The 19,628-nt window shown below is 46.6% G+C and overlaps 1 long non-coding RNA gene across 1 annotated transcript; it reads right to left on the bottom strand.

Annotated features, from left to right (window-relative positions):
* Nucleotides 1-59: 59 nt before the first annotated feature.
* Nucleotides 60-1,177, bottom strand: LOC138671988 (uncharacterized). The gene is made up of 3 exons (XR_011319516.1): nt 819-1,177; nt 563-713; nt 60-482 (listed from the first exon to the last, which is right to left on the bottom strand). It is a non-coding gene; the product is annotated as an uncharacterized lncRNA (long non-coding RNA).
* Nucleotides 1,178-19,628: the final 18,451 nt, after the last annotated feature.

Raw genomic sequence — 19,628 nt, 5'->3', positions numbered from 1 at the left:
ACCCCCATCAGAACTTCATTGTAGGGAGAAATCGGAGCAGGGTCCTCCAGAGCAGTGAGGGACATCTGGACCATAGACATGAAAAGAGATTGTCTATCCGGTGGCAGGGAGCGTGTTTTTCTTGCGACAGTTAGTGCGAAGGAGTCGCAATGGTCATCAGAACTAGATTTTTTTAATAAATCTAACGTGTCGCAAGCTATTTGGACAGTTTGCTCATCTTGGTTCTTCTTTGTTTTGTTTTTTTTTTCTCTGCTGCCACCGGATAGACAGCTCTCTTCTCCACTCTCACAGCTTCTGCGGAATCAGATGCTTCAGCAGCTGCTGAACTAGATGTTGATGCAGCAGCTGCTGAAGTGGATGCTGATTCAGCAGAAGCTGTGGGAGTGGAGGTAGAGATGGTCCCTCCCACTCCAGAGGAACTGCCTGCTCCATCCTCTTTGTCGCTGTCCTCCAAATCAGCTACCGACATGTTTCCTTCCGTCCTGTTGGAGAAAAAAAAAACATCAATTTTTCGCACAACATATTATATATAAATAATCATGTGGAGTGGATTTTAACTTACTTTCTCAATGTCCTACTGGTCACAAGAAACTGCAGCTCTTCACTAAAGGGAAATTTACTTTTGCTTGGCGAAGAGCCACTCTTTGAACATTCATTGAGGAACTTTGTGAAACGGTCTCTGATGGAGCGCCAACGTTTCCTCACATCGTTATCTACCAAAAAAAGGTTACAAAATACAACAACATTTTTTGTGAGATCTAAACAAATTATATTTTTAATATACTCAAGGTTTACTAAATAAATTTAATTAAAATTACCAATTTGCTGCTGTGTACTCCCTGGATACTTGTCCCAATCTGGGATAAGGTCGCGCACTATTTTTGTCCAGGCTAGTTCCCGGAAGTATTTATCCTTGTATGATTCATCGGCTGGGTCCCACAAGGCCGGATAATCACGAACCTACAATAAATACAATAGTGTCATCTCATAATCTATAGCACGACCAAGTAATGTTACACAATTGCTGGAAATATTTCAAAGTAACCCCTAATAATTGAACACAAGCACAAACTGAAAACACAAACACCAATAAAAACGTTTGTGTGCAGTTGTTTTACCACTAGCTCTGTCGCCGTCAATCCTGAGTGGTTCGTGCGACAATCAACAACATTCATTAAAAAACACACTATAAACTGAAATAGTTAGGGTAGGGTTAGGGCTCATAACCCTAAGCACCCTACCCCAAAAGGGATCCTAAACATAACCCAACCACAAAAGGGATCCTAACCCTAACCCTACCCCTAAAGGGATCCTAACCCTAACCCTACCCCTAAAGGGATCCTAACCCTAACCCTAAAGGGATCCTAACCCTAACCATACCCTTAAAGGGATCCTAACCCTAACCCTACCCCTAAAGGGATCCTAACCCTAACCCTAAAGGGATCCTAACCCTAACACTACCCCTAAAGGGATCCTAACCCTAACCCTACCCCTAAAGGGATCCTAACCCTAACCCTACCCCTAAAGGGATCCTAACCCTAACCCTACCCCTAAAGGGATCCTAACCCTAACCCTACCCCTAAAGGGATCCTAACCCTAACCCTACCCCTAAAGGGATCCTAACCCTAACCCTACCCCTAAAGGGATCCTAACCCTAACCCTAAAGGGATCCTAACCCTAACCCTAAAGGGATCCTAACCCTAACACTACCCCTAAAGGGATCCTAACCCTAACCCTACCCCTAAAGGGATCCTAACCCTACCCCTAAAGGGATCCTAACCCTAACCCTACCCCTAAAGGGATCCTAACCCTAACCCTACCCCTAAAGGGATCCTAACCCTAACCCTACCCCTAAAGGGATCCTAACCCTAACCCTACCCCTAAAGGGATCCTAACCCTAACCCTACCCCTAAAGGGATCCTAACCCTAACCCTAAAGGGATCCTAACCCTAACCCTACCCCTAAAGGGATCCTAACCCTAACCCTAAAGGGATCCTAACCCTAACCCTAAAGGGATCCTAACCCTAACCCTACCCCTAAAGGGATCCTAACCCTAACCCTACCCCTAAAGGGATCCTAACCCTAACCCTACCCCTAAAGGGATCCTAACCCTAACCCTACCCCTAAAGGGATCCTAACCCTAACCCTACCCCTAAAGGGATCCTAACCCTAACCCTACCCCTAAAGGGATCCTAACCCTAACCCTAAAGGGATCCTAACCCTAACACTACCCCTAAAGGGATCCTAACCCTAACCCTACCCCTAAAGGGATCCTAACCCTAACCCTAAAGGGATCCTAACCCTAACCCTACCCCTAAAGGGATCCTAACCCTAACCCTACCCCTAAAGGGATCCTAACCCTAACCCTACCCCTAAAGGGATCCTAACCCTAACCCTACCCCTAAAGGGATCCTAACCCTAACCCTACCCCTAAAGGGATCCTAACCCTAACCCTAAAGGGATCCTAACTCTAACCCTACCCATAACTATATTGGGATACTAGTGTTAATGATAGGGTAGCTATTGTAAGGTGGCATTAAGCACGGTTAATAATGGCGAGGCGTCAATAAGACGCCGATCCATTATTAATCCTATTAAGGTTTACTATAATATATGTGGACCCCCTAAAAAAAAAAACGTGTTGGGGTCCCCCTATATTTTTAGGCCAGAAAGGCTAAGCAGACAGCTGTGGGCCAATATTTGAGGCCCGGGAAGGGGTTAAAATACCCATGGCTGTTCCCAGGCTATGAATATTAACCCACAGCTGTCTGCGTAGCCTTTCTGGCACTAAAATATAGGGGGCCCCGAAAAAAAAAACGTGTTGGGGTCCCCCTATATTTTTAGGCCAGAAAGGCTAAGCAGACAGCTGTGGGCCAATATTTGAGGCCCGGGAAGGGGTTAAAATACCCATGGCTGTTCCCAGGCTATGAATATTAACCCACAGCTGTCTGCGTAGCCTTTCTGGCACTAAAATATAGGGGGCCCCGAAAAAAAAAACGTGTTGGGGTCCCCCTATATTTTTAGGCCAGAAAGGCTACGCAGACAGCCGTGGGCTTATATTCATAGCCTAGGAAAGGGGCCATGGATATTTGCCCCCCCCTGGCTACAAATATAAGCCCGCAGCCGCCCCGGAAAAGGCGCATCAAAAAGATGCGCCAATTCCGGCACTTAGCCCCTCTCTTCCCACTCCCGTGTAGCGGTGGGATATGGGGTAATGAGGGGTTAATGCCACCTTGCTATTGTAAGGTGGCATTAAGCCCGGTTAATAATGGAGAGGCGTCAATGAGACGCCTATCCATTATTAAGCCAATGAAAGGGTTAAAAAAAAAACCACAAAGACTAGAAAAAATATTTTAATGAAATAAAGACACACTTTTTGACCATATTTTATTAAACGCCTAATCCGTCCTGAAGACCCTCGACCTGAAAAAAAGGCAAAACAAAAAAACAAATTCATACTCCCTGGCCCTGTCCGCAGAAATCCATCGAGGGTCCCACGAAGATCTTCCATGGAGAACAGACACATCCAGAGATGTGTCTGCTCTCCATGGCTGCAGAAACACACTGACAGGAGCCATAGTTCCTGTCGGTGTGTTACTGCGCATGCGCGAGCGAGTTTACCGGCGGTCATTGACCCCGGTACTCTCGCTTAACGGCAGTGCTGCGTGGGAAAGTTCAACGCAGCTGTACTGCCGTTAACCGAGACGCCGGCGCCATTGAACTCCGGGACAGTACGCGATACACTGCTAGGAGCTTTGCTCCTGGCAGTGTATCGCCGGAGAGCAGCCGATCGGCGTGGGACACTCGTTTTATGGATTCTGCGGACAGGGAGTATGAATTTGGTTTATTATTTTTGGATTTTTTCCTTGAGGATCGAGGGCTTCGCCTACAAGTGTGGTGTATGGTGAGTATATACTCTATGTTATGTGTTGTATGTACTGTACTGTGTGTCATGTATGTGTATTGTGTGTTTGTGTTTGGTGTAAACTTTACAATTGTGCTAAGTCGCCGGACACAGGGACAACTCTCCCATCCTAAATACCGGATGGGAGTAGTAGTCCGATACGGCGACTTAGCACAATGGAGGCATATCGTCGCATGGGGACGGACACACAGACTTACCAGATCAATCAGACGCCCGACATCGATCCCCATGCGACGGTATGCCTCCATGATGACAGTCTCTTCGGGATACAGTCAGGACCACACACGCCGCCCACGGACTTCCGCCCACGCACTTCCTCCCGCTTCCCCGCACTTCCTGCAGCAGCGGTTCTGCACATCAAACCGCAGTAAAACACGCAGATATATTTTTGATCTGCGGGTTTTACTGCGATTTTGACCTCACAATGGAGGTCTATGGGTGCAGAACCGCTGCGGTTCAGGAAAAAGAATTGACATGCTCCTTCTTTTTTGCCGCAGCTATTCTGCGCGGCTTTTTACACGAAATTCCGGATCATGTGCACAGCAGTGACTGTTTTCCATAGGGTTACATTGTTATGTACCCTGCATGGAAAACAGCTGCGGAACCGCAGCGGCAATACCGCTGCGGTTCCGCAGTAAAAAACGCACTGTGTGAACATGGCCTGATACTTGACTCTGATACCTGACTCGGATACCTGACTCGGATACCTGACTCGGATACCTGACTCTGATACCTGACTCTGATACCTGACTCTGATACCTGACTCTGATACCTGACTTCGATACCTGACTCTGATACTTGACTCTGATACCTGACTCTGATACCTGACTCTGATACCTGAGTCTGATACCTGAGTCTGATACTTGACTCTGATACTTGAGTCTGATACATGAAATTAGTAAAATTAGCTAAAATTGGTACCTGGGATCACTTGAGCTTGTGGTGCAATGGTAAGGCCGACGGCTGTAGTGTCTAGACGCAGGATCCTTTTTTTACACTGGATTTTTTTTTTTGCCGGATCCGTTTTTTTTCGCCTGATCCATTTTTTTTTATGCTGAATCCGTTTTTTTTCGCCTGATCAATTTTTTCTTCCGGATCCATTTTTTTTTTACGCCTGATCAGTTTATTTTTGCGCCGTATCCGTTTTTTTACACCGGATTCATTTTTCTTCTGCCGGCATAAAAAAAAAAGGGATCAGGCGTAAAAAAATCGGATCCGGCGTATAAAACGTTTTTTTACGCCGGATCCGTTTTTTCCGCCGGCAGAAAAAAAACGGATCCAGCGGAAAAAAACGGATCCGGCGTAAAAAAAACGGATCCGGCGTAAAAAAAAACGAATTTGGCGTAAAAAACAGGATCTGGGGGAAAAAACGGATCCGGTGTAAAAACAACGGATCCGGCGTTAAAAAAAATGGATCTGGCGTAAAAAAATGGATATGGCGTTAAAAAAAACAGATCCGGCAGAAAAAAACGGATCCGGCAAAAAAAACGGATTCGGCGTAAAAAAACGGATCCGGTGAAAAAAACGGATCCGGTGGAAGAAAAAACGATCCGGCGTAAAAAAAAAAACGGATCCGGCAAGAAAAACGGATCCGGCGTAAAAAAAAAATGGATCCGGCGAAAAAAAAATGGATCCGGCAGAAAAAAACGGATCTGGCGTAAAAAAAACGGATCCGGCAAAAAAAAAAAACGGATCTGGCAGGAAAAACAACGGATCTGGCGAAAAAAAAACGGATCCGGTGTAAAAAAACCGGATCCGGTGTAAAAAAAAACGGATCCGGCGTAAAAAAAGGATCAGGCAGAAAAAAAACGGAGCCGGCAGACAAAAACGGATCCGGCGGACAAAAACGGATCCGGAAAAAAAAACGGATCCTGAGGAAAAAAAACGGATCCTGCAGAAAAAAACGGATCTGGCGAAAAAAAAATGGATCCGGCCGACAAAAACGGATCCGACAGAAAAATAAAACCGATTCGGCGGAAAAAAAAAAGGATCGGCGGAAAAAAAAAAGGATCGGCGGAAAAAAAACGGATCCTGCGTCTAGAGGCTACAGCCGTCGGCATTACCATTGCACCACAAGCTCAAGTGATCCCAGGTACTAATTTTAGCTAATTTTACTAATTTCATGTATCAGAATCAAGTATCAGACTCAGGTATCAAAGTCAAGTATCAGAGTCAAGTATCAGAGTCAAGTATCAGAGTCAGGTATCAAAGTCAAGTATCAGAGTCAAGTATCAGAGTCAGGTATCAGAGTCAAGTATCAGAGTCAGGTATCAAAGTCAAGTATCAGAGTCAAGTATCAGAGTCAGGTATCAAAGTCAAGTATCAGAGTCAAGTATCAGAGTCAAGTATCAGAATGAGGTATCAGACAGAGTATTTCTGATGTTTGACTTTGATTTGTGACTTTGATATGTGAAAGTCAGGTATCAGAATCAAGTATCAGAATGAGGTATCAGACAGAGCATTTCTGATGTTATTTCTGATGTTTGAGTTTGATTTGTGACCATGTGTGAAAGTCAGGTATAAGAGTCAAGTATCAGAATGAGGTATCAGACAGAGTATTTCTGATGTTCGACTTTGATTTGTGACCATGTCCTAAAATGAACACCGTACGAGAGTACCTGGATAAATTCCTGATTGTATACTTGGATGATATTTTGGTCTTCTCGGATGATTGGGAGTCTCATGTGAAGCAGGTCAGAATGGTGTTCCAGGTCCTGCGTGCTAATTCTTTGTTTGTGAAGGGGTCAAAGTGTCTCTTTGGTGTTCAGAAGGTTTCATTTTTGGGGTTCATTTTTTCTCCTTCTACTATCGAGATGGACCCTGTTAAAGTTCAGGCCATTTATGATTGGACTCAGCCAACATCTCTGAAGAGTCTGCAGAAGTTCCTGGGCTTTGCTAATTTTTATCGTCGCTTCATCAATAATTTTTCTAGTATTGCTAAACCGTTGACTGATTTAACCAAGAAGGGTGCTGATGTGGTCAATTGGTCTTCTGCTGCTGTGGAAGCTTTTCAGGAGTTGAAGCGTCGTTTTTCTTCTGCCCCTGTGTTGTGCCAACCAGATGTTTCGCTTCCGTTCCAGGTCGAGGTTGATGCTTCTGAAATTGGAGCAGGGGCTGTTTTGTCACAGAGAAGTTCTGATTGCTCGGTGATGAAACCGTGCGCCTTCTTTTCCAGGAAGTTTTCGCCTGCTGGCTAGATCCTTTTGGTGGCCATCTCTGTCGCGGGATGTGCGTTCTTTTGTGCAGTCCTGTGGGATTTGTGCTCGGGCTAAGCCCTGCTGTTCTCGTGCCAGTGGGTTTCTTTTGCCCTTGCCGGTCCCGAAGAGGCCTTGGACACATATCTCTATGGATTTTATTTCGGATCTCCCCGTCTCTCAAAGAATGTCGGTCATTTGGGTGGTTTGTGATCGCTTCTCTAAGATGGCCTGCTGAGCGAAATTATGATGTTGGCAATCGAAAGTTGCTAGCCATGAAGTGGGCATTCGAGGAGTGGCGTCATTGGCTTGAAGGAGCTAAGCATCGCGTGGTGGTCTTGACTGATCACAAGAACTTGACTTATCTCGAGTCTGCCAAACGGTTGAATCCTAGACAGGCTCGTTGGTCGCTGTTTTTCTCCCGTTTTGACTTTGTGGTTTCGTACCTTCCGGGCTCTAAAAATGTGAAGGCGGATGCCCTGTCTAGGAGTTTTGTGCCCGATTCTCCGGGTTTGCCTGAGCCGGTGGGTATCCTCAAAGAGGGGGTGGTTTTGTCTGCCATCTCCCCTGATTTGCGGCGGGTGCTGCAAAAATTTCAGGCTAATAGACCTGACCGTTGCCCAGCGGAGAAACTGTTTGTCCCTGATAGGTGGACGAATAAAGTTATCTCTGAGGTTCATTGTTCGGTGTTGGCTGGTCATCCTGGAATCTTTGGTACCAGAGATTTGGTGGCTAGATCCTTTTGGTGGCCATCTCTGTCGCGGGATGTGCGTTCTTTTGTGCAGTCCTGTGGGATTTGTGCTCGGGCTAAGCCCTGCTGTTCTCGTGCCAGTGGGTTTCTTTTGCCCTTGCCGGTCCCGAAGAGGCCTTGGACACATATCTCTATGGATTTTATTTCGGATCTCCCCGTCTCTCAAAGAATGTCGGTCATTTGGGTGGTTTGTGATCGCTTCTCTAAGATGGTCCATTTGGTGCCCTTGTCTAAATTGCCTTCCTCCTCTGATTTGGTGCCATTGTTTTTCCAGCATGTGGTTCGTTTACATGGCATTCCAGAGAACATCGTTTCTGACAGAGGTTCCCAGTTTGTTTCGAGGTTTTGGCGAGCCTTTTGTGCTAGGATGGGCATTGATTTGTCTTTTTCCTCGGCTTTCCATCCTCAGACAAATGGCCAGACTGAACGAACCAATCAGACCTTGGAAACATATCTGAGATGTTTTGTTTCTGCTGATCAGGATGATTGGGTGTCCTTTTTGCCTTTGGCTGAGTTCGCCCTTAATAATCGGGCCAGCTCGGCTACTTTGGTTTCGCCGTTTTTCTGCAATTCTGGGTTCCACCCTCGTTTCTCTTCAGGGCAGGTTGAGTCTTCGGACTGTCCTGGTGTGGATACTGAGGTGGATAGGTTGCAGCAGATTTGGACTCATGTAGTGGACAATTTGACTTTGTCCCAGGAGAAGGCTCAACGTTTCGCTAACCGCAGGCGCTGTGTGGGTCCCCGACTTCGTGTTGGGGATTTGGTTTGGTTGTCATCTCGTTATATTCCTATGAAGGTTTCCTCTCCTAAGTTTAAGCCTCATTTCATTGGTCCATATAGGATTTCTGAGGTTCTTAATCCTGTGTCTTTTCGTTTGACTCTTCCAGCTTCTTTTTCTATCCATAATGTGTTCCATAGGTCATTGTTGCGGAGATACGTGGCACCTGTGGTTCCATCTATTGATCCTCCTGCTCCGGTTTTGGTTGAAGGGGAGTTGGAGTATATAGTGGAGAAGATTTTGGATTCTCATGTTTCGAGACGGAAACTCCAGTATCTGGTTAAGTGGAAAGGTTATGGTCAGGAAGATAATTCCTGGGTCTTTGCCTCTGATGTCCATGCTGCCGATCTGGTTCGTGCCTTTCATGTGGCTCATCCTGGTCGGCCTGGGGGCTCTGGTGAGGAATCGGTGACCCCTCCTCAAGGGGGGGGGGTACTGTTGTGAATTCTGTGGCCAAGCTCCCTCCTGTGGTCGTGAGTGGTACTTCAGCTGGTTCTGTCTATGAGCTTCTTTTGGTGGATGAGAGTGGTACTGCGGCTTCTGAGTTTCCTTCCTCAGGTGATGAGGTTAAGTCGTTAGGTGCTGCTCTATTTAACTCCACCTAGTGCTTTGATCCTGGCCTCCAGTCAATGTTCTAGTATTGGTCTTGCTTCCTCCTGGATCGTTCCTGTGGCCTGTCTATCCTGCATAAGCTAAGTTTTGCTTGTGTTATTTTGGTTTGCTATTTTTTCTGTCCAGCTTGCTATATTGGTTTTTCTTGCTTGCTGGAAGCTCTGGGACGCAGAGGGAGCACCTCCGTACCGTTAGTCGGTGCGGAGGGTCTTTTTGCCCCCTCTGCGTGGTTGTTTGTAGGGTTTTGTGTTGACCGCAAAGCAATCTTTCCTATCTTCGGTCTGTTCAGTAAGTTGGGCCTCACTTTGCTTAATCTATTTCATCTCTGCTTTTGTATTTTCATCTCTACTCACAGTCATTATATGTGGGGGGCTGCCTTTTCCTTTGGGGTATTTCTCTGAGGCAAGGTAGGCTTGTTTTTCCTTCTTAGGGCTAGCTAGTTTCTCAGGCTGTGCTCGAGGCGCATAGGTCTGGTCAGGAGCGCTCCACGGCTACCTTTAGTGTGGTTGGATAGGATTAGGGATTGCGGTCAGCAGAGTTCCCACGTCTCAGAGCTCGTCCTATGTTTTTGGTAATTGTCAGGTCACTTTGTGTGCTCTGAACTTCAAGGTCCATTGTGGTTCTGAATTACCTGTTCATAACAAATAAGCTGGAGACACTGGGGCAATATGCTCGAGACACTGGGGGCAACATGCTGGACATTTTGGGGGCAAAATGCTGGACACACTGGGGCAGGATGCTGGACACATTGGGGGCAGGATGCTGGACACATTGGGGCAGGATGCTGGACACATTGGGGGCAGAATGCTGGACACATTGGGGCAGTATGCTGGACACTTTGGGGGCAGAGATGCTGGACACATTGGGGGCAGAGATGCTGGACACATTGGGGGCAGAGATGCGGAACACTGGGGGCAGAGATGCTGAACACACTGGGGCAGAGATGCTGGACACACTGGGGCAGAGATGCTGGGCACACTGGGGCAGAGATGCTGGACACACTGGGGCAGAGATGCTGGACACTGGGGGCAGAGATGCTGGACACACTGGGGGCAGGACTGGAGACATGGGCAGACTGTAGATACGGGGCATGATTGGAGACACGGGGCAGAATGAAAGACATGGGGCAGGATTGGAGACAGATCGTGCAGGATCATGGGGCAGGACGGATACGATGGAGATTGATGGGGCAGGATGGGGAGTGGGGAGATCATATGGGGCAGGATGGATACTCATGAGGGCAGGATGGGAGAACATATGGCTGGAGCCAGGAATGAGATACATGGGGCCAGGATGGGGGATATTATTATTACCATAGGGGCTAATTAAGGGATATTATTACTGCAGTGATGTATTCATTTTATTTTTTGAACGCACTGTTTTAAATGGGGGCGGTCCTGTTACTGTGTAGAGTGACACTATGTCGCCTCCTTTTCTTCATGTGGTGTAATGTAGAAGTTGGGAAAAATTATGTAATGTGTTCTACAAGCGGAGCTCAAGATAACTGTGTTATTTCCTGCAGATGAGTCCTGGCTAGATGAAGTGATGGCGGTCTGTGCTGGATGAAAGATGAAGGACGTCACCTAGAGACGTCACTGGTGAGTCAGTGTTACCTATACACTGACACTATACACTGTATACTATATACTGAACTGAAGGGTAAATTGACTAGATCAATGAATGTTTGACAGGTTATAGTTTCACACAGCAACTATTTTTCTGGAATAATCTGGTTCAGGTATATGATGACCCCCTCGCATGACCCCGTCACATGACCCCGTCACATGACCGGGGGGCCCACAGTGTCTGAACAGTCCAGGGCCATGGCTACCCTTAATCCACCCCTGCCTGCATGCCCATAGTAATAGCTTAAGAGGGTCCAGGGGGTGACAGATTCCCTTTAAACATGAAATCATTTTCTGAAAGCACAATCACTTTAAAGAAAGCATGTCACCAGGTCTCAAGTTGACAACTTTTGCTCTTAATTTTTTCCTGCATCTCTCGAGTATTTAATTTTTTTTAATCCACCATGGGGTTAAAATAGCTGTATGAATTTTTAAAAAAGTGGCTTTATAAAAGTACATCCTATCTATACCAAACACCTGCAGTTCTAGATGCATAGTCACAGACATACTGTACATCACCAAGGTGCCTAAAGATAGTGATACGATTGGCTCTGCCTGAGGAGCTACCAATGTGTTTTTACCTATAAAAAAGTTGCAATCTTGATATAGTTGCATGGGGCCCCTCTGTCCTAGAGCCCAATGTAAATCTGCCGAATACTGTCTTATTAGTATCTGTCATCAGAGAAATAACCATAACAGTCCACAGTGTGCTGTTGATATCTGATTAATCAGTACACAGTATGTATTGGGGCCAAAGTTTAAAGAAATGAAAAATTGAATTTAAATTCCATTCCATGTTCCTATTGCTGTTGGACTGTTTTGTTAAAAAGAATTTATCTGTACAGCTTTTACTCTAAGTGGAGTCTGCTCACTTCCAAAAATACTGTATATTAGGATTGCACTTCCAAACCCATTAGTCACTGGCAGCAAGATTTTTCCATTGTATTTTTCCTGATCTGACATTCCTGTGAAGGTCTGGGACATATCCGTTACTTTTTTCAGTACTCGTCTGGACATCATTATTCATGCTTTATATGAGTATAAACATATAGATATGCAAATATTCCTATTTGAAAATATGGGCTACTTTGTGACCGCTATGATTTTGAATAGAAGTAGGCAACTTGCTGCTCTCTATTAGGCAACGTGCTACGTACCTTTACAGTGTTGGGTGGTCTATCGGGAGCGAGTGTTTCAGAGATTATGTTACTTTCACAGTTACATCACATGGCTTTAGTAACTGTATTAGGCTAGGTTGACATTGTGTTATGTGAACCCGTTTAACGGACTACGTTACACCGCGGCTTAACGAGGTGTAACGTAGTCCGTTAACACCGCCATTGCTTGTAATGGCGAACGCATCGCTAGCGCACGCCCACATTGGGCGTGCGCTAGCAATGTGCCATCATTTGAGTGACGGACCTCGAACGCTGCTTGCAGCGTTTGCGGTCCGTGCCTCGCTAGCGCAGATCGGGCATCTGCGCTAGCAGGATCGGCAAACGCGATCCCTTTTGGGACATTGCGTTAGCTGCTAAACGGACTGCCCTAACGCAATGTGAACCTAGCCTTACTGTAAGCCAATCCGAAAGGGCTGCAAAAAAAGGGGTACTTACCGTATTTTTCAGATTATAAGATGCACTTTTATGATCCCCAAAATTAGGGGGAAAATGGGGGTGAGTTTTATAAACCAAAAACTGTTCTTACTGATGCTGCGGGCCCAGAGCTGGGGGTGTTGCGGTGGTTCTGCAGTGTGCAGTAGTGGTACGGCGGTGAGCGGTGGTCCTGCGGTGGTGGTACGGCGGCGAGCGGTAGCCCTGTGGCGGCAGTATATGGCGGCCGCCATTCTTCTTCCAGGAGGAATAAAAGGAAAAAGTGAACGAAGCAAGTCAGTGTGGCGCCTGCGCAGAGCAGTGAGCAGCGCGCTCTGCTTCCCCCATCAGAGAGTGCCGGAGCTGCAGCAGGCCTGAAGGACGGGGACTGCTGCTCAGAGGGGAGTAGTGTGCCCAGCAGCAATCTGGAGAGAGAGATCGCTGCAGAGCAAAACCGTTAGAGCTGTGCACACATTACAGAGCCGACCCGGGTGTTGCAGCAGCCACAGAGGGGAGCGCTCCGCTCGGGAGCACCAGTGCCACGCAGACCAGCACCGCCCGCCTTCTACAGCGGGGACCAGGGAGAGCGGGACGTGCGGTGTGTGTCCAGTGACTGCCAGAGTAGCGGGTGCCGTACACTACGTGACTGTGAGTACCGCACACGCGCTGCCCAAGAGGGACCTCATATGAGACTGACACTTACGCCCTGATGATGGCGGTGAGTAGTTGCCCTGACACTTTTGACCTGACTTCATCAGTGAAGAATAGTTGTGGAGCCACGTTGGATTCAGACAGTACCGTGACCCACGCTCTTCTGGCCATGGTAGTATATGGACTAGGGGCAGCGGAAGGTGGCGGAGACCGACCGCTGTCACCAGAAGACAGGGTTATGTTGCATACAGGACCTCCTTGGAAGATACACCGCGCCAGCCGTTGCCGGCAGTTAAAGGACTTCCTGATACACGTGTAACCGAACTGCCGTTATCTGAATCATTGTTCTTTGCCTCATCTTATCCTTTTGCCATTTATACTGTTAATCCCTTGTTTAACCCATTGCCTCCCTGTGTGGTGTATTCCCCTGTTAATAAATCTGTTAACCCTTTCTCTGCCTCCTGCCCGTCACTGCACTCCGCGTTCCTGCTGTATCTTACACACACTCTGTCTCTCAAAAATATTCCCCCCCCCCCGCACACTGCTCCCCTGCAAAATATTCCTCACACACTGTCCCTTTCCAAAATTACCCCCACACACTGTCTCTTTCCAAAATACCCCCTCCACACACACACACACACACACACACACTGCCTGTCTGAATAAAGTACCCCACCACCACCACTGACTCTCGCAAAAACTGTGGCCCTTTTCAAAATTTTCACTCCCATTATGTGCATTTACTGTAACATTAACATTTAACCCGTTCCCCTCCATCCACAATAATAAGGCTCCTTCATGGAGCGCTTACTACTGGCCGCATCATCTCTTCTACTCTGCGGAACTTTAGGGCAACAACTTACCGGCAGGTAGTAAGTACAGCTGTAATTGTCTGTTATTCTCCCAGTGGAATGATCAAGCAGCAATTTTCCAACTTCATTTGACCTCAAGTCTACAGAACAGTTAATCCCCTTCCGGTTTGCTCTGTCGATGAGGCATCACTGTCAATGTCATGCTGATTGGCAGCCGGCTGCCCGCTTCCTATCAGCATGACATTGGCAGTTGCACGCCCTGAACAGAGCAGTGCGGAAGTGAAGGAACTGATCTGTTGATATGAAGTGCTCATAAACAGGGGAATCACTGGCAGGAGCAGTCTGTCACTTCTCTGAACAAATTGTCCCAGGGCAGAACAAGCAGGTAGAAACTACTGGCTGGTAAGTTCTTAGCCCATAGCTAAAAAAATATATATAGTCATGGATAAACCCTTCAACTAATGACATTAAATAGCTGTAGGTCCTGACTGTACCTCCAACACTTGTTAAACCTTTCAGCACAGTTTGCCATAAATACGTGAGACACAATGTTCTTCACCAGAATCTATTTCTTCCTCCTAACATTGGGAGAACAGTTGTTAGATTTCAATGGCATTAATGTTAAACAAAGAAAAACTCCCGTTCCATGTATTTGTGTTACTAGGCAACCAATTGTTCCTGGCAAATATATAGCAGCAGGACCCAAATGATTGGCTGGCATAAAATGTGATCATTAAACAGTAGTCTGGCATTGTATGAATTTCACTTGGATCAACAAAAGGAACAGTAATCATGTGTGACTGCTAAGCAGGATTGGCGACATTTTAAGAAACTATTCCTGATACATTTATGCATTTTGCGGACTCACAGACCTTTTGTGAATACATATTTCTTTCAATATTAAAATATGCATATTGTGTATTGCTGCATATTGAATACCAACGCATTTCTAAATATCCTGTTATTGTAGTCATGGTAAATAACATTACAATTCTCTGCTATTCACTGTACTTTTAGCTGCCCTTAATTCCAAGAGGCTTACCTATTTCTGAGTGGGGTTAGCTTAAAAGGAATCTGTCACCAGGTTTTTGCCACCTAATCTGAGAGCAGCAACATGTAGAGACAGAGACCCTGATTCCAGTGATGTGTCACTTACTGGGCTGCTCAGAGTAGTTTTGATAAAATCACTGTTTTATCAGCAGGATATTATCATTAGAGGACTACATCTGCAGAAAGCTGCCAATCAGTGGTGTGGGCGGGGTTATACAGAGATTAGCATTCTGAAAACGGCTAGATCTGCTGCAGAGAAAACAACAATTGTATCAAAATGACAGCAAGCAGCTCAGTAAGTGACCCATCGCTGGAATCAGGGTCTCTGTGTTTTTATAATGCTGCTTTCAGATGGGATAGCAAAAACTTGGTGACAGATTCCCTTTAAGGGCTTAGTCCAATTATGTTTATTGTTGCTGTGCAGTTAATATGAAGTTACCTGGCATATGGAATCAGTAAGGTTTCAGCTAGTGAAGAAAGAAACTGGTTGCTTATGAAAGTCAGGAGGATCAAAAACACTATTTGAGCAAAAGTAAAAAAAAAAAATCACAATTCTGTTTATTTATATGATGCCATCATGTATTCTCACTGTCCCCATTGGGACTCACAATCTAAATTCCCTGTCAGTATGACTAATAAGTGTGGGAGGAAACTCACACAAACACGGGGAGAACATATAAACTACTTTCAGATGTTGCTTTTGAACCCAGAACCCCAGCGCTGGAAATGATCAGTGCTAACTACTGAGCCACCATACTCCCTGAACAGAGTACAATCTGTTTTCAGTATTCTTATAAGCACATCTCCTAACTTTTATATCCCCATTTTATTACTATTATTATTATACCCAGCCACGTTGTACTTACAGTAGGAATGTCCACAAAACCTCCCAGGTAATTTTTGGCACATTTGCATATATTCCATTCTTTTCAGATCTGTTTTAGTGACAATCTCGTAAAAACAGACCTGAGGGACGTATGACAAAGGAAAAAGAATAACTTCAAGTTACACCAAGTTATTTAATTATTTAGACATTGCAGAGTTATGAATTTTTGTACTTTAGAAGATTTTTTTTTTGCACGTGAAATAAATAGATGCCACATTGATGGTATAAAAAACACACAGAACAACATTGGATGATGATTGGATGAAAATCGGTCTTTTTTCTCATATGCAAAAAAAAATGGAGTTTTGAATGAGGCCTGTTATTATAATTTGTTCACTTACATTTTTAATGAAAAACGAAGCTTTTTTTTAATTTAGTTATTCCCAAGTATGTGCTATGATTTTTTTGTAATATACCGTAGCTGCATCTCCTTCCCGGCACCTCCGTTGTCCAGCGCTGGCGGCTCTCCTATCCTGTGCTGAGCGGTCACGTGGTACCGCTCATTAAGGTAATGAATATGGACGTGTCTCCACTCCCATAGGCGTGGAGCACATATTTATTACCTTAATGAGCAGTACCACGTGACCGCTCAGCACAGGAGAGGAGAGCCACCGGCGCCAGACAATGGAGATGCAGGGACGGAGATGCAGGCGTGAGGAGGGTGAGTATGATGGGGAGGGGGGCAATGTGAGCCATGCATACAACCAGGGGAAGGGGGGAAGCTGAGCCATGAAGACCGGAGGAGCTGAGCAATGCGGGACAGGGGGAGCTGAGCAATGCGGGACTGGGGGAGCTGAGCAATGCAGGACCGGGGGAGCTGAGCAATGCGGGACCGGGGAGCTGAGGAATGCGGGAATGGGGGAGCTGAGCAATGCGGGACTGGGGGAGCTGAGCAATGCGGGACTGGGGGAGCTGAGCAATGCGGGACTGGGGGAGCTAAGCAATGCGGGACTGGGGGAGCTGAGCAATGCGGGACTGGGGGAGCTGAGCAATGCGGGACTGGGGGAGCTGAGCAATGGGGGATCGGGGGGATCTGAGCAATGCGGGACTGAGGGAGCTGAGCAATGCGGGACTGGGGGAGCTGAGCAAAGCGGGACCGGGGGAGCTGAGCAATGCGGGACCGGGGGAGCTGAGCAATGCGGGACCGGGGGAGCTGAGCAATGCGGGACCGGGGGAACTAAGCAATGCGGGACCGGGGGAGCTGAGCAATGCGGGACCGGGGAGCTGAGCAATGCGGGACCGGGGGAGCTGAGCAATGCGGGAGCGGGGGAGCAGAGCAATGCGGGACCGGGGGAGCGGAGCAATGCGGGACCGGAGGAGCTGAGCAATGCGGGATCGGGGGAGCTGAGGAATGCGGGACTAGGGGAGCTGAGCAATGCGGGACTGGAGGAGCTGAGCAATGCGGGACCGGAGGAGCTGAGCAATGCGGGACCGGAGGAGCTGAGCAATGTGGGACCGGGGGAGCTGAGCAATGCAGGAACGGGGGAGCTGAGAAATGCGGGACTGGGGGAGCCATGCATACAACAGTGGGAGTCACACATGCCAGGACAGAACAGGGGAAGCCACACATACCAGGACAGGACGGGGGAGCCACATACCAGGACAGGACAGGGGGAGCCACGCATAGCAGGACATGGCAGGGGGAGCCACATACCAGGACAGGGGAGCCACGCACAGCAGGACAGGGATGAAGGGACAATGCATACCTGGCTTATACTTGAGTCAATAAGCTTACCCAGTTTTCCATGGCAAAAGTAGGTGCCTCGGCTTATACTCGGGTCAGCTTATACTCGAGTATATATGGTACTTTATTACCTTATTTTGCTTCCATCTCTTCCCAACACTATGCTGCAGGGATATTTCAATTCCCAGTTCGTACTCCTTTAGAAGCTTGTTTTAACTGCTACTCACCAAAGATTTGTATACTATGTTCAGACAAAGTAGAGGAATTCACCGTTCTGTGCCTCTCCACTCCCTACCCAACTGTTCAGACAGGTGAATTCCCATACTTTGATGGTTTCAACATACTGTATGAAGCTTATTCAGCAGTGGTTAAAAGGAACTCTTAAAGGAGCAAGATCTGGACATTCAGGTATCACTCAGCATTGTATTTGGGAGAGAAGGAAACAAAATAAGGTAATTGTAACACTAGTTACTACTCATGGACAAGCCGTGTGGCTTGGGTAGTCAAGCGGTTCGGGGTTACATACCAAGAGGGCGTGTCATATGCAAAGTAGTAAGGCAAAAGGGGTAGTCAGGTCACAGTCCAGAGTGAGAATTACAAGGTTAGAGTATGTCAAGACAAAAGAGGTAATACAAATGGGTAGTAAATAGGAAAATCCAGGTTTTTGGCAACAAAATATCAGAAAGTCAGAATTTAGAGGACAAGTCACAGAGGATAAGCCACACAGAGCTGAAAGCTACAATTGGCAGCTATCTGGGATAGACAGCTTAGTTACGTAGCTGAGTAAGGCTGGTTTCACATTTGCATAGGGCAGCTGCGGAGGGCTGCGTAGTTCCTCCGTTAAGCCCCACCCACTGCTGCACCTCTTACATTCAGCTCTGCCTACGCAGGCCATGCAAATGTATGTGGATGCCTCTGCATGCGCCATTTTGACGCTGCGCCGACCGCAATAAAATGCAACATGTTGCGTTTGGCGCAGCATCAAAATGGCGCATGTGGAGGAATTCGCATACATTCACATGGCCTGCATACCCAATGTTTCTCCGCCAGAGTGGGAAAGCCAGTGACTTAGGGCAGATATTAATAGCCTGGAGAGGGTCCATGGTTATTGCCCCCCCCCCCGGCTAAAAACATCTGCCCCCAGCCACCCCAGAAAAGGCACATCTGGAAGATGCGCCTATTCTGGCACTTAGCCTCTCTCTTCCCACTCCCTTGTAGCTGTGGGATATGGGGTGATGAAGGGTTAATGTCACCTTGCTATTGTAAGGTGACATTAAGCCAGATTAATAATGGAGAGGCGTCAATTATGACACCTATCCATTATTAATCCAATAGTATGAAATGGTTAATAACACAAACACACATTATTACAAAGTATTTTAATGAAATAAAGACACAGGGTGTTTTAATATTTTATTATACTCTTAATCCACCTGAAGACCCTTGTCACCTGAAACAAAGGTAAAAAAACAAACAACAATATTCCATACCTTCCGTCGTTACAGCCTTGTCCCACGCTGTAAATCCATCTGAAGGGGTTAAATCATTTTACACCCAGGAGCTCTGCTTTGTAATAATGTGTGTGGTTTTATTAATGATTTCCTACTATTGGATTAATAATGGATAGGTGTCATAATTGACGCCTCTCCATTATTAACATGGCTTAATGTCACCTTACAATAGCAAGGTGACATTAACCCATATCCCACCACTACACGGGAATGGGAAGAGAGTGGCCAAGTGCCAGAATAGGCGCATCTTCCAGATGTGCCTTTTCTGGGGTGGCTGGGGGCAGATGTTTTTAGTCGGGGGGGGGGGGCAATAACCATGGACCCTCTGCAGGCTATTATTATCTGCCCTCAGTCACTGGCTTTCCCACTCTGGCGGAGAAAATAGCGCGGGAGCCCACGCCAATGTTTTCTGGGATTTAACCCTTTAATTTAATAGCTAGAGCCCCCAAATTTTACACCAAGACACTTCTTACATTACTAAAGAGGAATATGTAATAAAAGAAGGGATATGAGATGGTTTACTGTATGTAAACCATGTCTCATATCATGTCGGGTTTGAG

Source organism: Ranitomeya imitator, chromosome 3 (genome assembly GCF_032444005.1).
Source record: "Ranitomeya imitator isolate aRanImi1 chromosome 3, aRanImi1.pri, whole genome shotgun sequence".
Classification (NCBI taxonomy): domain Eukaryota; kingdom Metazoa; phylum Chordata; class Amphibia; order Anura; family Dendrobatidae; genus Ranitomeya; species Ranitomeya imitator.
This window is presented reverse-complemented; position numbering and strand designations above follow the sequence as displayed.